The sequence below is a fragment of the Periplaneta americana genome, chromosome 7 (assembly GCF_040183065.1).
Source record: "Periplaneta americana isolate PAMFEO1 chromosome 7, P.americana_PAMFEO1_priV1, whole genome shotgun sequence".
Lineage (NCBI taxonomy): Eukaryota > Metazoa > Arthropoda > Insecta > Blattodea > Blattidae > Periplaneta > Periplaneta americana.
Window position 1 is genome coordinate 34,646,747 of NC_091123.1, and position 17,355 is coordinate 34,664,101.

A 17,355-nucleotide genomic window follows, 5' to 3' on the forward strand; every position below is an offset into this window, starting at 1 on the left:
AAATATTTTCCTAAGAACCTTATTCTCAAACACCCTTAACCTATGTCCCTCTCTCAGAGTGAGTGTCCAAGTTTCGCAACCATACAGAACAGCCGGTAATGTAACTGTTTTATAAATTCTAACTTTCAGATTTTTTGACAGCAGACTAGATGATAAAAGCTTCTCAACCGAATAATAACAGGCATTTCCCATATTTATTCTGCGTTTAATTTCCTCCCGAGTGTCATTTATATTTGTTACTGTTGTCAAAGATATTTGCATTTTTCCACCTCTTCGAAGGATAAATCTCCAATTTTTATATTTCCATTTCGTACAATATTCCGGTCACGAGTCGTAATCATATACTTTGTCTTTTCGGGATTTACTTCCAAACCGATCGCTTTACTTGCTTCAAGTAAAATTTCCGTGTTTTCCCTAATCGTTTGTGTATTTTCTCGTAACATATTCACGTCATCTGCATAGACAATAAGCTGATGTAACCCGTTCAATTCCAAACCCTACCTGTTATCCTGAACTTTCCTAATGGCATATTCTAGAGCGAAGTTAAAAAGTGAAGGTGATAGTGCATCTCCCTGCTTTAGCCCACAGTGAATTGGAAAAGCATCAGATAGAAACTGACCTATACGGACTCTGCTGTATGTTTCACTGAGACACATTTTAATTAATCGAACTAGTTTCTTGGGAATACCAAATTCAATAAGAATATCATATAATACTTCCCTCTTAACCGAGTCATATGCCTTTTTGAAATCTATGAATAACTGATGTACTGTACCCTTATACTCCCATTTTTTCTCCATTATCTGTCGAATACAAAAAATCTGATCAATAGTCGATCTATTACGCCGAAAACCGCACTGATGATCCCCAATAATTTCATCTATGTACGGAGTTAATCTTCTCAAAAGAATATTGGACAAAATTTTGTACGACGTCAACAAAAGTAATATTCCTAGAAAGTTACCACAGTTGGTTTTGTCCCCCTTTTTAAAAATAGGTACAATTATGGACTCCTTCCATTGTTCTGGTACAATTTCCTTTTCCCAAATAGCAAGTACAAGTTTATAAATTTCGCTATATGATGCACTTCCACCCTCTTGTATTAATTCTGCTGGAATTTGATCGATACCTGGAGACTTGTACTTTTTCAGATTTTCTATCTCAATTTCGACTTCTGAAAGCGTGGGTTCGGGTATGAATGGCTCAGCAGTTTGTATTTCAATTTCGTCCCGATCATTTCTATTAATAATAATAATAATAATAATAATAATAATAATAATAATAATAATAATAATATAGGAAGAAAGATACAGACGATAAACTTGCGAATTCTAAATGAGGCAGTGGAGCAAGTGGACAGTTTCAATTACTTGGAGTGTACTTACAAGCAGTAACAGGAGCTGCTGCCAGAAAGTCAAAAGGAGGATAGCAATGGCTAAGGAAGCTTTTAATACAAAATGGAGCATCTTCTGCGGACCTCTGGAAAAAAAAAAACTAAGGAAGAGACTAGTGAAGTACTTTGTGTGGAGAGTGGCATTGTATGGGGCAGAAACATGGACATTACGACGAAGAGAAGAGAAGCGACTAGAAGCATTTGAAATGTGGATATGGAGAAGAATGGAACGTGTGAAGTGGACAGACAGAATAAGAAATGAAGCTGTGTTGGAAAGAGTGGGTGAAGAAAGAATGATGCTGAAAATGATCAGGAAGAGGAAAAGGAATTGGTTGGGTCACTGGCTGAGAAGAAACTTCCTACTGAAGGATGCACTGGAAGGAATAGTGGACGAGAGAAGAGTTCGGGGCAGAAGAAGATAGATGATAGAGGACATTAAGATATATGGATCATATCGTCGCCTGAATGCAAGAACTAGGTAACTTGATTTTTCATATTTTGTGACATTGCCTATTTACTTATTTATTGCACTAAGGAAAATGTCTCGTTTTCTTGTACCTATTTGTTATATTGGAAAATAGATGTCGCTGGTATCGTTCGATCAGTTATCTAGTTCTTGCATTATATTTTGTGCGATTTTTGCTATGCTATAAAAGAGGTAACTAAAAAACGCAAATTTCGAGTTACCTAGTTCTTGCATTCACGTTACGATATGAGGAGACAAAGAGGAAGGCAGAAAATAGGAAAGGTAGGAGAATGCTGTGTTTGCAGTGAAAGACCTGTCCTTGGACAGAACAATATGAATGAATGTTTTCAGTATTGATGTTATTTATATTTGCTATGTATTTTAATACTGGTTGAGTTGAAGACAAGGCCTTATGGCCTTAACCTTGCCGGTACCAGTAAAGTTAATGAAATAAATGAACAAATAATTTAAATTGTAGGAAAGATAAACGTAGTATCAATCTGCAAGACTAGAATGCATTTTAAACAGTCTACGAGGTCTAGTTTTAAATCATGAATAGAATGTTTATTTATTTATTTTATTTTAGTAGGTTATTTTACGATGCTTTATCAACATGTTAGGTTATTTAGCGTCTGAATGAGATGAAGGTGATAATGCCGGTGAAATGAGTCCAGGGTCCAGCACCGATAGTTACCCAGCATTTGCTCATATTGGGTTGAGGGAAAACCCCGGACAAAACCTCAACCAGGTAACTTGCCCCAACCAGGAATCGAACCCGGGCCACCTAGTTTTGCGGCCAGACGAGCTAACCGTTACTCTACAAGTGTGGACTGAATAGAATGTTAACTGCAGCACAAACAATATGCTAGTGTTCCCTGATAGGATCTGTGCCACGCGCCAAATATGATGTCACGCCATATAGTCTATGAATAACTAACCTTATCTTCGTATGCAGAATACGGTCCCTACTTAGTAGCATATCACTTCTGTTTTTATTTTATACCCACATTTTGTTAGCTAATATTTGGGACTTGTGAAACTTTTGTTTCAAGTTCACCTGTAGAATCTCAGTCGTCTGATGACGTAATCATAATAGGTATCCTTGCTGTACTATCTCGACCTTAAATTACAATAAGGTTGACCATCATTCTTTCTGAAGCGTTACGTAAGCAAGCATTGTCTTTAATAAATAGAACATGAATGAAAGCGCTTATTGCAAACTGCCAAGCGTCCAGGGGCCTGTTTCACAATGTTTACAATCTTTGTAAATTGTAAACTTTGCTTGTAAATTGTAAACTTATGTTTCACTATCTTTGTTTGTAATGTTGAACTTTACAAAGGAAATCAAATCTTTATAAATTAAATTTTGCTCACTTTACAAGTGCTCTGTTTCACAATGAAGAGTAATTTTACAAACGTGTGAATTTTACTTGTAAAATTAGCACATTTTCTACAATACCTCGGAGATGTGTAAAGTTTGATATTGCAACAAATTATGAATAAATACAATAAAGAAATACTTATTAAATTAATTTTTGAGTAACTGGATAATATTAAGAATTAAACTAAAGCAGTTTTGATGTTATTAAGGAGTTCTAATGACTCAGACGAAGATATTGAATTTAGGCCTAATCAAACGAAGACTTATACGTAAAATTCTCCGGGAAAGAATTAATATCACGTTCGTATCATTGTATAAGTTTAATGAAAGGTTTCGAATGAGTCCCGCGCTATACTTCAGAATAACGCGTAAGTATTTATATACGAAGACTGTATTTAATAAAAACTCGCACTTAATAAAGAAGTTCCCTGCACCAAAAATAAATAATTCAATAATGCAATAGCGACACTACTTACGCGGTATTCTGAAGTTGTTTCGACTACCGTTTCGCTGGAATCTCTCCTACAAGATATGGGACATCATATCCAACACACAAAAGAGAAAAATGATGCCCTAACCTCAAAGCGAGAACTGTATTGTTTTGTATTGGATGCATACTAGCTGTCAGTTCCGTGGGTTAGCAGATAAGCACGGAATTTCTAATATATCAGCGTGCAAAAGTGCCCACAGGGTAGTTGATGTTGTTAAAAGAGTTAAATTCGGGGCAGGTTATTTACTATAGCACAGAATTTTTATGCTGCTGATGGGATCACTAATGTTTGTGAGGTTAGGGATGCAACAATAAATTTTGATGGATCAACACAAAAAATAACCTGATTTTGTGTTTAGACATCGTAATTATTTTATCAATTGCATATTTGTACGTGGACCAAATCTGTTATTTACTTATTTGACTGAATTTTGTTCTAACTTTGGTCATTTAAGTAATAGACGTATTGGTATACTCGAACAATCACTTCACATGAAATTCCATTGTCGCCAATATATAAAAATCTAAATACTTTTAATTTTTTTTAACAATAGGCCTACTTTATATTTTCTGTTGGTGAAATATGAATCAGCAAGCTTAGAATAATCTATTTTAGTACAAAATATAAATATATGTATCGATAGTAGTAAAAATACAGCGACTTTAGCTCTGTTCCTTAGCGATTTTTGTAAACTGTCGTTGGCGATGTTGTGTAACTAATAATGCGTATTTGTAAATTTCTTTAGCTGATTTTGTAAAGTTCGTCAGACTTTACAAACTAATAAAATAGCATTGTGAAACATAATTTACAAGAATTTGTAATCTTTTACTTGTTACAGTATAACCTCTATTATCCGTGGTAATGAAGGGGGTGGACTGAACGGTTAATCGAAAAAATCGGATAATCCGTATCATAAAAGATTTAGATAAATTAAGTGCATTAATAGTACTTTGACCTATAGTTTCATAATTTCCTTCGTGGTCTTGTGTTTGACATGTTATGTAGTGAATCAGGGGTTCACTAAAAGTTCGGTTGTTAACTATGAGTTTTTAAGGGCCACGGGTTGATAGTTGATGATTGTCTGCGGAAAGATAGGAATACTTGAAGTCTCATGTTGTAGATTTACATACTTTATGCATTTTATCCTCGTCTTTTTTTATTAAATCGCGTACAGTTTCTCCTCTCCCAAACCTCTCGATTATTTGTAATTTGTTACGCTAATTAACACAACACTTTTTTTTTGGCAACTGTGGAAGACATTTTGCATAAAAGTTATACAATGAGACTAATCGAATTGTAATGATAAGGAAAGAATGATATACGGATTTGTGGAAGTTCTTGGGGTAATATCTTTGAAAGAGGTAGTGACTATTTATAAGTAGACTAATGCCCACGTGCATCAACGTCGGTTAGTGTAACCACTAGTTAAAATTGTCACCTAACCCCTGGTTAAGCATTTTTACGGTGGATCGACCTCGGTTACGACTTAAATAGAAGGTTAACCACAGTAATCTCTAACCGGCCATATTCGAGCGGTTAAAGGAGATAACCAGTGATTAGTAGAGCAAGTAAAGCAAAATGGCGGCCAGAGCCACAGATGTTTATTTCGAAGACGATTATTATTGTACAGTACTTGAATTACTTGGATAGAGCGTGAGTGTGAAGTTTCTTTAGTGGAAAGAGAGAATTCTTACGAGGAATTAGGTGACAGAAAATTTCAGGAGGGATGTCGTTTATCAAAATCTACAAATGGCTCACTTGAAATAACAAAAAAAAAAAAACAGTCATATTTCTTCTATTGATCGGCTGCTTATATTACGGTTCTATATAACTTATTTTCTATATTTTAAGAGGGAATACTTGAATATCTCTTTCTCTATGTCACTGGCTGAACAAAGAGAGGTTATGGATGGATCTTAGGATAATGAACAGTAACCTGGTGTAAATGAGGTCCTGGATCATACACATATTCCTACTAATCTTCTCCATCCTTTTCATTTATTGGATATTCCTTCTTTTTTATATAATACATGTAAATATAGTAAGTAAGTCTATGATACTTTAACCTCATATTGGAATATAATCATTTTTGCATTCAATTTTCTATTTTGTACGATTTTAACCTAACAGCACTGAAAAACAAAGAAATGCAACTCGCAAATATAACAGCGCCCAAAGGCAAACAAATGCAACGCGAAAATGTAGGCTACGTTCATTTCGATGTAGAACGGAGTGAGCACAGTCGTTTTTAGACGTTGACTATTATCTTTGCAGCGGTATGGATGCTTTCCTTTTGTCATTTTGTAGAAACAGTGTACCATCATAGACTTTACTCTGGTTAAATGAGGTGTCATTTAACCATGTTTAAGTAATCGGTGATTATGAATGGTGCACAGAAATTACATTTTAACCACCGTTACTGTTTAACCGTCGTTTCGTAATCTATGATTACTGTGTTTTTAACCGATGTTGATGCACTTCGCCATAACTATTTCTGTTGCCGACAGTAAAGCATTCCTACTAAGTCTACATACTGTGGTACTTGTAAGGGTAAAAGCTTGTAATAACCCTCTGTAGAAAAACTACGTAGAAACATAAACTACAGTAGGCCTACTTCATAATTTTTTCTGCAGGAGAATAAGAAAAAAAGCTAGAAAAAAAGGCGGATAATCCAACAATCGGTTAATAGGGTGACGGATAATCGGGTTCTACTGTATTTGTAAATTGTTAATTTGTAATTTGTAAGGATTATGAAACGGGCCGCAGGCAGGGAGTAGCAATTCCAACCGCCGTGTTTGGTTGCCTCCCTTCAAACTGGGGCATATATTCTCTTATTTTTATTTCCTTTCCTTTGCCATTTTATTTCCTCCATTTTACAGATTCATCAACATTTCCCCATTTTTACAAATTCTTATTTTTTACACTAGTTTTGTGTTGTTTTGTTAGTATATTCTTTTCCAAATGATGAGTACATGAAAGGGCATGTTCAGTCAAAGACACTGGCCATAGAATGTTCTCTCCTTTGTGCGCAGTTCATTCTTCCTTTCCCCCGGTATATCAGAAACTAATATTGCTTTTTGAAATGTATCACGAGTGCCTTTTGTAACAGATGTATAAAAGAGAAGAAAGATAATGCAACATAAACATCAAGACGCTCTCTCTCGCCGCTTCCTCGTACTAAGTACAGGAAACAATTTAGCTTCTATGCATAACTGGCATACGTGTAGGTATTTCAAATTGTAACTGTACTTATTACAGAAAATAAATAATAGTATTCATAATAAAACACATTTCGCTCATGCTATGACCTTTCAATGTTCTTTATTGTGTTGCTGTAAAAGTTCGTGGCATTTTTTTCGCTGTGACAAAAGCTTTCGAGATGAATAGAAGACAGAAATTAATTGGTAATATATTCTTCTACATCATCTACGACTCTCTAGGGTAGTTATTCGTTTCCGTGTCTGAAGAACTCTGTCGGTTTGGAGTAAAAGAAGTCGTGAACCCAAGATTGTAAAGCATCTTCGTTATTAGAGGAGTTCCCTTGAAAATTATTGTTGGATAGAGAACGGAAAAGGTGGAAATAGAGGGCGCAAGATAGTGAGAATATTGGGAACCAAGTTAGCTGCTTTCGACACGTTAGCGGAGTGCGGGCGTGCATTGTCGTGTTAAAACAAAATTTTATTTCCTGTCGTTTTTCTTCAATTGTGGCTGCAAGGAGTCTTAGTTATTGTCAATAAATGTCAACACTTTCGGTTACATTCGAGGGAAATAATTCGTAGTACATCAGTGGTCGTCAGCACTCGCTGAAATGGGTAAAGGGTAAGCGGAGCCGTCCCATGTGTCCCGTCATGCAGCAGGAAGAGGTAGAGAGCATACCGCTAGCAGCTACGAATGCACCATAGTGCAGTGCGTTTTCTGCGGGTAAGAGACGCTAGTCCCAGGGTGATCTGTGCTGATGACCGCTGTAGTACATGATGCCTTCTTCATCACACCAGACGCATAAAATCATCACTGGATGGCACTAACTTTTTTACGGGGTATTGTATGTTGAAACGACAGAACCATTTTCTTGCAGTTATTTCTCTGATGGCATTCTCCCCGTACAAGGCACAAATGTTTCGAGCCGTCTCCGCTGAGTTTGCTCCTCTATTAAACTCAAACAAAAGACTATATCGGATTGTCCTTTTTTTTTATAATCCGAAAGGTATGGATGGCGAAGGGTTTAGGAAAAATACTACTAAAGTGAAAATAAATATAATTACACATTTCTTTCATAATGCGTTTGTACTTACATTGAATTGTTCTTCACAGCAGTAATGTACTATACTGGCTATACTGGAAAGAGGAGATGCTGGTCACTAGAACACTTGTGCAGAAATCTGACTGAGAAATCTTCCCACGAAGAAAATGAGGCGTTGCAGAGCTCGGCTGGAGAAGCAAGGAGCTGATTTCGGATAGTTCCTCTAACATAAGCAAATCTTTGCTGGAATACAAAAAAACAGTAACTTAGAATGAAAGCAATTCGGAAATAATAATAATAATAATAATAATAATAATAATAATAATAATAATAATAATAATAATAATGATTTATTTTAGCTGGCAGAGTTAAGGCCGTAAGGCTTTCTCTTTCACTCAACCAGCAAAAAGTAAAAACGATTAGGGAAAACACGGGAATTTTACTGGAAGTAAGTAAAGAGATAGGTTTGGAACTAAATCCCGAAAAGACAAAGTATATGATTATGTCTCGTGACCAGAATATTGTACGAAATGGAAATATAAAAATTGGAAATTTATCTTTTGAAGAGGTGGAGAAGTTCAAATATCTGGGAGCAACAGTAACAAATATAAATGATACTCGGGAGGAAATTAAACACAGAATAAATATGGGAAATGCCTGTTATTATTCGGTTGAGAAACTTTTATCATCCAGTTTGCTGTCGAAAAATCTGAAAGTTAGAATTTATAAAACAGTTATATTACCGGTTGTTCTGCATGGTTGTGAAACTTGGACTCTCACTTTGAGAGAAGAACAGAGATTAAGGGTGTTTGAGAATAAGGTGCTTAGGAAAATATTTGGGGCTAAGAGGGATGAAGTTACAGGAGAATGGAGAAAGTTACACAACACAGAACTGCATGCATTGTATTCTTCACCTGACATAATTAGGAACATTAAATCCAGACGTTTGAGATGGGCAGGGCATGTAGCACGTATGGGCGAATCCAGAAAAATGCATATAGAGTGTTAGTTGGGAGGCCGAAGGGAAAAAGACCTTTAGGGAGGCCGAGACGTAGATGGGAAGATAATATTAAAATGTATTTGAGGGAGGTGGGATATGATGATAGAGAATGGATTAATTTTGCTCAGGATAGGGACCAATGGCAGGCTTATGTGAGGGCGGCAATGACCTCCGGGTTCCTTAAAAGCCAGTAAGTAAGTAAGTAAGTAAGTAAGTAAGTAAGTAAGTAAGTAAGTAAGTAAGTAAGTAAGCAAAAAGTATACATACATATGTATGAACTTACAAAGAATTCAACAATTTATTTAGATAAGAGTTACTGTATACAAGAATTATTTACGAATTAAAACAACAAAATACTATGAACTATTAATTAAACACTGAAATACAGACTATGTAGCAGAATTAAGCTAAAATACATAGAATGTTAACATACCGTCGCGAGGGGTGACTTTGTGCCATGAGGGTGACTTTGTGCCATTCGCGAAAAACGTATGGAAGTATTCTTTAAGACCGTGACAAGGTTTTAAAGTCTACTTCCTTACGTTTAGTAGTCTTTAAAACCATGTGACGGTTTTAAAGACTACTTCCTCACGTTTTTTTATGTAATGCGCGAATGGCACAAAGTCACCCTCATGGCACAAAGTCACCCCGCTCGACGGTATTTCAAATAATGTTAGATAATAGGAAGAGATTATTATGAGACAATTTTGAAAATACAGCGCTATCAGGCTGCATGTCTAAAGGAAGGAGTAACAATGTAGTCAGTGATAGTTTAAGTCAGTATGATTGAAGTGAAATGCTAAGAATGTTATCTTTTAAGGTGTTTTTAAAAGTGTTTATTGTCTTGCAGCCCCTGATACTTTGTGACAGGGAATTCCATTGTCGCGAAGTGGATACTGTAAAAGATGATGAATAACGAGGTGTTCTATGAAGAGGTATACTTAAAACGCCACAGATAAGTGATCTGGTATTTACGTCGTGGTTAGAGTATAGATAAGAGAAACGAGACGAAAGGTAATTTGGAAATAAGACTATATTAACGATTTAAAACTAATTTTCAGGGTCTGAAACGACCCCTCAAGTGAATTATGAATATTATGAAACAATCTGTTCATAGTGTTAATACAGCATTAATATTTCCTATTGTATCGAATTTTCTGGCGGTAAGCAATAAATATATGAAAACTTTATGGACATACATCAGTTCTGCAGAACTTAAGGCTGGTTCACAATAAACCGGGAACGAGAACCAGAATGAAAACGAGAAGCAGAGGACGTGAATATGAACATTTTTTATTCACAATAAACCGAGAACGTAGACGACTATGCATATCGATATGCATGTCAATAATGATATGTAAAGTCGATATTACGCATTCTGATGTTATTTGTGTATAATTGACCAATGGCGTTCTCTCATGAGTACAAGGCAGTCAACATAAACACAGGTTAACCAACTTCGAAATTTCAACTGAAACATTTCATTAGGTACGGTACTATACATATACCCATGCATCTTTATTATCACAACCTATTTTAAGTCTACCACAACGTAAAATAATTAGAGAATAAACATTTGTAATAGAACAAAAATGAACACAACAGTAGTTATTGAATTGAAGAATGAATATGTAGTGTGTAATACAACCAATACAGTAATAAAATCTGATTCACTTACGATCGGTGTTCAAAGATGCAGCTATTGAAAGCCACGTATTCTCCTTCATTTTCTCATTTTTATACGAGGCGCGCCGCTTATCGTAAACGTAAGGATTTTCCTCAACACTCAATATTAGAATCTCATCAAATAAAACTTGCTCCATGATACACAGCACAGAACAAAATAATGCATAGGTTATGTCACGGTCTTCTTGCTACAAAATATACGACGACAAAATACCTTTTAGATGGCAAGAGAATGAATCTAGTGGGCTGTGATCGGAAACGTGAACGCCAAAGTTGAAACTTGGCCAACTCTCCGTTCCCGATTCTGGGCTCCGGCAAGCTTTTCGTTAATTGTGAATGCTCACATTTAAATGTACACATTTTAAAAATTTTACCGTTTTCGTTTTCGTTCCGATTCTCGTTTCCGGTTTATTGTGAACCAGCCTTTTGAGTTTTGATTAAAAAATGCCAATCCACTTTCATGTGAGCCTGTTTGAAGAGATTTGTGAGATATACAGTCTGTACTCTGACTGCTGTGGAAGAGTAGTTTATGGTGCATCTCTGTAGAATTTGGAGAGTTTTTTTTTCTTTTTGCAAGAGTGTGTAATCTCATTACCACGGACTCTGTAATGGAATGGTAACCGCTAGAGTTAACACGCAGAAATTCATTAGCCCGCTATGAATATCTGTCAGAATTTCAGTAATTCTGAATGAGGATAATGAAGTATTGGACTGTTTTTATCAATTATCGACTTTATGTTAATTTAATTATTGTAATCATCGAAGCAAAGAATCCTTGCTTGGTGGACTACAACGCTGCATACATTTACATTTTAACTCAAAAAGCGAGCTGAATATTCAGTGCTGTTTGGAAATACACCAAGATGAGTAATTAGCTTCGAATATAATGTCACGCTGCCGTTCCATGATAAATGATGTCCATTTTAAATAGACTATGGAAAATTTTCGACAACATATCAAACCCTCTACATTTAAAGTATAATACTTGAACAAGTTGAAGAAATCTATCTTCACACCGTGTGTTTTTCTGGGTGTAGGACATAGGATTTAACATTGTCATAAAAAACCTAGGTATAAAAACAAAGAAAAATACCTTAACGAGCGGGCTATGGTTAGAAATGAGCAGGCTTTAACAATTTGTGAAACAAGAGAACATCAGGTTTTGACTTCCTTACTTACAAATGGCTTTAGAGAACCTGGAGGTTCATTGCCGCTATCACATAAGCCCGCCATCGATCCCTATCCTGAGCAAGATTAATCCAGTCCCTACCATCATATCCCACCTCCCTCAAATCCATTTTAATATTATCCTCCCATATACATCTCGGCCTCCCCAAAGATCTTTTTTCTTCCTGTCTCTCATCTAACACTCTATAAGCATTTATGGATTCACCCATACGCGCTATATCCCCTGCCCATCCCAAAGGTCTGGATTTAATGCTCCTAATTATGCCAGGTGAAGAACACAATGCGTGCATTTCTGCGTTGTGTAACTTTCTCCATTCTCCTGTAACTTCATTCCTCTTAGCCCCAAATATTTTTCTAAGAACCTTATTCTCAAATATCCTTAGTCTCTGTTCCTCTCTCAAAGTGAGAGTCCATGTTTCACAACCATATAGAACAACCGGTACTGTAACTGTTTTATAAATTCTAACTTTCAGTTTTTATGACAGAAGCTTCTCAACCGAATAATAGCAAGCATTTCCCATATTTATTCTGCGTTTAATTTCCTCTCGAGTGTTATTTATATTTGTTACTGCTGTTTCAAGATATTTGAATTTTTCTACTTTTCAAATGATAAATTTTCAATTGTTATATTTCCATTTGGTAGTAATCATAAATGATATTCCATTGTTTCACAAATAATGGAGACCTCTTCGGAAAAAGGATGTAACCAGATTTTTTAAATTTACAGACATAGGTGGAAAAAGTAATTACCCTATATGGAAATATAAAAATTGGAGATTTATCCTTCGAAGAGGTGGAAAAATTCAAATATCTTGGAGCAACAGTAACAAATATAAATTACACTCAGGAGGAAATTAAACGCAGAATAAATATGGGAAATGCCTCTTATTATTCGGTTGAGAAGCTTTTGTCATCTAGTCTGATGTCAAAAAATCTCAAAGTTAGAATTTATAAAACAGTTATATTACCGGTTGTTCTATATGGTTGTGAAGCTTGGACTCTCACTTTGAGAGAGGAACAGAGATTAAGGGTGTTTGAGAATAAGGTTTTTAGGAAAATATTTGGGGCTAAGAGGGATGAAGTTACAGGAGAATGGAGAAAGTTACACAACGCAGAGCTGCACGCATTATATTCTTCACCTGACATAATTAGGAACATTAAATCCAGACGCTTGAGATGGGCAGGGCATGTAGCACGTATGGGCGAATCCAGAAATGCATATAGAGTGTTGGTTGGGAGGCCGGCGGGAAAAAGACCTTTGGGGAGGCCGAGACGTAGATGGGATGATAATATTAAAATGGATTTGAGGGAGGTGGGATATGATGGTAGAGACTGGATTAATCTTGCTCAGGATAGGGATTAATGGCGGGCTTTTGTGAGGGCGGCAATGAACCTCTGGGTTCCTTAAATGCCAATAAGTAAGTAAGTAAGTAAATAAATCATTGTATTCAATGGCTGAATGAGTTCAATCCTTGTTTAGTCAAATGATGAGACAGTAAATATAGGCCTAATGAAATATCCCTCTGAAATTATTTTCCTTCCTCCTCAAAGATGAATTACAGTTTTGTTGGCTACATCCTTATTTCGGTGAGATCTTATTTGTCAAAGCCTGCTATTTCTAAACAAAGGCCAACTGATATATTGATTTGTTCGTCATTATTTTTATACATAGGTTTCTTATGACAATGTTAAATTCCTATGTCCTATATCCAGAAAAAAACACACAGTATGTTTTACAAGCTCACCGTTCCGTTACTTTCAATCAAGTACAACATTGAAAAAAATCAAAATTAAAGGTCACTTCTTTGGAGTGGGAAGCACCATTCCAAAAACCTTTTCAAAGTGGAGGGAAAAATACAAGATGAAGAGAGAAATTCAAGTTCTCATCGTCACCACCATAATACAATTTTCCATAGCGATATTTCCCCAACAACTTTATGGTGTACACTCTAGTTAAATTGTACTAGGTCTCCTTTTCGATATGTCTTAATTTATTTTGCTTGGAACCTGTTTATATTTTTATTTAAATTTTATTGCGATCTATTCTGTGTCGCAAGGCAAACCTACAATGTTGGGTCAGACTAACAAACTAATATAAAAATAACATACCTACATGCTTGGATGGTGCTATAATTTTGCTTTATGCCATAAAAGCAATAACGTATTTGCTATGACGTAATACCGGAACGCTTGCTATCTTGGTTATCGTTCCTACGCGCGACGTAACAAAAAATGACGTAACGTATCATTTATTTCCAATCTTTAACAATTTTGTATCACTTTAGTAACATAATATAAAACAGTTCTGTGGTTCAGAGAAACTATATTAACAAAATAAAGGAATGTATCAAATATGAATGAGTTCTCGCCCACCTTATTATATTTTGCTCGACTAGTATGACTAGTTAGTTTGTTTTTATACCATTAAGTACGAGAAAAATTCGTACCGGCACCGGGAATCGAACCCAGGACCTCTCAGCTGTGCGCGCTGAGTGCTCTCTAACCAACTGAGCTATGCCGGGACCCGATTCACGACGCCGGCCGAACTCCTCTCGTAGTATCGTGTTACGGCCTTACTGCCTGCACTTGAGACGATACACGTCATGTATGTACAGGAGCGCATAAAGTCATGTAATATGCGCTCCTGTACATACATGACGTGTATCGTCTCAAGTGCAGGCAGTAAGGCCGTAACACGATACTACGAGAGGAGTTCGGCCGGCGTCGTGAATCGGGTCCCGGCATAGCTCAGTTGGTTAGAGAGCACTCAGCGCGCACAGCTGAGAGATCCTGGGTTCGATTCCCGGTGCCGGTACGAATTTTTCTCGTACTTAATGGTATAAAAATAAAGGAACGTTTGTAAGATAACCTGCAAGGTCATCCATTACTCTTTACTCAATGCCAATGGCAGGTGCGACTAATCGATACGAATATATGAAGATAATTTGTCAGTTATAGATCCCTAATTGAATTTATTTTCTACAATTTATAATGCTAAGATGCCATAAAGTGTTGTATCCAAATCGTGAATAATTTTATTATGACACTTGTTGCATAAATAATTATTTCCTTAAAATATTCGTGCAATAATGTCGCAATACAAACCCTGTAACTGATTAAGTAAATACATACATAAATGGTACATAAATTGAAGAGTGCATAATTATAGATAGATAGATAGATAGATAGATAGATAGATAGATAGATAGATAGATAGATAGATAGATAGATAGATAGATAGATAGATAGATAGATAGATAGATAGATAGATAGATAGATAGATAGATAGATAGATAGATAGATAGATAGATAGATAGATAGATAGATAGATAGATAGATAGATAGATAGATAGATAGATAGATAGATAGATAGATAGATAGATAGATAGATAATTAGATATAGATAGATAGATAGATAGATAGATAGATAGATAGATAGATAGATAGATAGATAGATAGATAGATAGATAGATAGATAGATAGATAGATAGATAGATAGATAGATAGATAGATAGATAGATAGATAGATAGATAGATAGATAGATAGATAGATAGATAGATAGATAGATAGATAGATAGATAGATAGATAGATAGATAGATAGATAGATAGATAGATAGATAGATAGATAGATAGACAAATAAATGACTATATAAGTAAGTAAATACACGACTAAATAAATATATATATATATAAATAGATAAAATAAATAAGCATATAAACATTGTAGTTCGGAATTTTTCCATCAAAGCTCGTACTTCTCTCTCTGTCTTTAGTCGAACAAGAACGTAATAAGTGCATTTATTCACTGCAGTAGCTACTACTGTAGTAGCTAAATATAGGCAACTGGTTAAGTAAATGAATGGATAAATTCATAAATAAATCGGTGTGTAAGTAAACGGTTGAACAAATAATTGTATAAGTAAATAAAGATTAAATAAATATTATGCGATAGTAAATAATAGTAGTAAATAAAGTGTTTTACCCATTAAGTTAGAGTTTAAAAATGCAATGGCAAAATATTTAACTTAGCTTTCAATGCCTTGTGGTGCGCAAATTGTATAATGGATTAGTCTCTGTATTTAGAGAGTTGCCATACGCAAACATAAATTGCAATAGAGCGAAAGAGAGATTTCTAGAATCTGAAAGTCAATAAAACTTTATTAATACTAGGTATCCAGTGATATTTGGAATGAGTCCAATGCATCAGTATGTTGGTAATTGATAGCGTTAAAAGCATATCGTCACGCAGAGAGGAAATTGGTTGCAGTTTTTAAAAGAAATAAAAAAATCACAAGTGCAGATTTGCAGAAGCGACTGGGCACCGGCTATTTCTGTTCAGAGAAGACTTTTGAATGCCTAACTCAAAACACGATTTGCCTCCCAGAAGCCTCTGCTAATGAAGAGCAAAACAGGGACCTTTCGAATTGGAGCAAGGGTAAGAGGGATACTTGTTTCTGTTGAGTACAGATTTCAAATGTTCAGCAGCCATGCCAGAAGGATGCATCGAAGCAGCATGCTGGGAGAAGTAGCTGTCAGGATGTACAGAGCCAAGAGAACAAGAGTCACATACTTTCCCATTTTTTAACTTTTCGCCAACAGCCCAGTTTCTTTATCATAGTGCGAATGAAATTTCCACTTACTGTAATTATGGTTTATTTCTTGAAGAATTATTGAAGGCACACCTAAATGAAATCAAGTAGGAGAGAGTGGGGTTTTCGTACGCAATAGATAATAATTAGGGACCGGATTTTTATGTAATTACATATTATATTCCTTTCGACCTAACCGTATATAAAAAACAAATCTTTGCGAATATTGTAATTACCATTAATATATTAAAATTTGATACTACATATTTCTACATATTTGCCTCACATTACATATTATGGCTTGGTATTACATAAATCTACATATTTAGGGGTTTTATTCATTTTTACTTCTCTAAAAGAAAAAAAAATTGCTGGGGAAGTTTACAATTTGAAATACACAGATTTAAAAAGCCTTTTCACCTACGCAAGAAAGGACATATTTCGGGACGAAACATTACATTCTTAGTTCCAGGAAGTAAAAGAGGCACTCAGCCCACTATAAATATGAGTGAACAAAAGGCAACCTTTCTCATACAACTACCTTGTATTGTAAAAATCACTCAAAAAGTAGCGTTGCCTTCATGCGGTGAAGTGGGACGAGGACGACATGATTTGTCTCCAACTATAATTGTTCTGCACACGTCTTAACAAGCGTTCCCATGCAATTTGCAACCTTACCCACCCTCTTCCTAATCCTTCCAGGGAAAACCCTTGTCATGAGCCGCAATAAAGTAGCCGACTTTTGAAAAGAAGCTGAAGTAAAGGAACAAACTGGAAAGATGATGAAAGATTAAAATAAATAGTTTTTCAGGTTATTGCTTGACCTCTTTACTTTAAATTTAGTAAACCTATACGGAAATGGGATTTTCCGAGCAATTATTAAGTATGGTTCTCGGCTGGAATAATCCTACCCTTCTGA

General features: G+C 35.5%; 1 long non-coding RNA gene across 1 annotated transcript in view; it reads right to left on the reverse strand.

Annotated features, from left to right (window-relative positions):
• LOC138702691 (uncharacterized) overlaps positions 1–17,355 on the reverse strand; it is a 268,287-nt gene that overhangs the window by 12,823 nt on the left and 238,109 nt on the right. The window contains exon 4 of the long non-coding RNA XR_011332860.1: positions 8,024–8,214. This is a non-coding gene — a long non-coding RNA (uncharacterized lncRNA). The remainder of the gene's footprint in view (positions 1–8,023; positions 8,215–17,355) is intronic.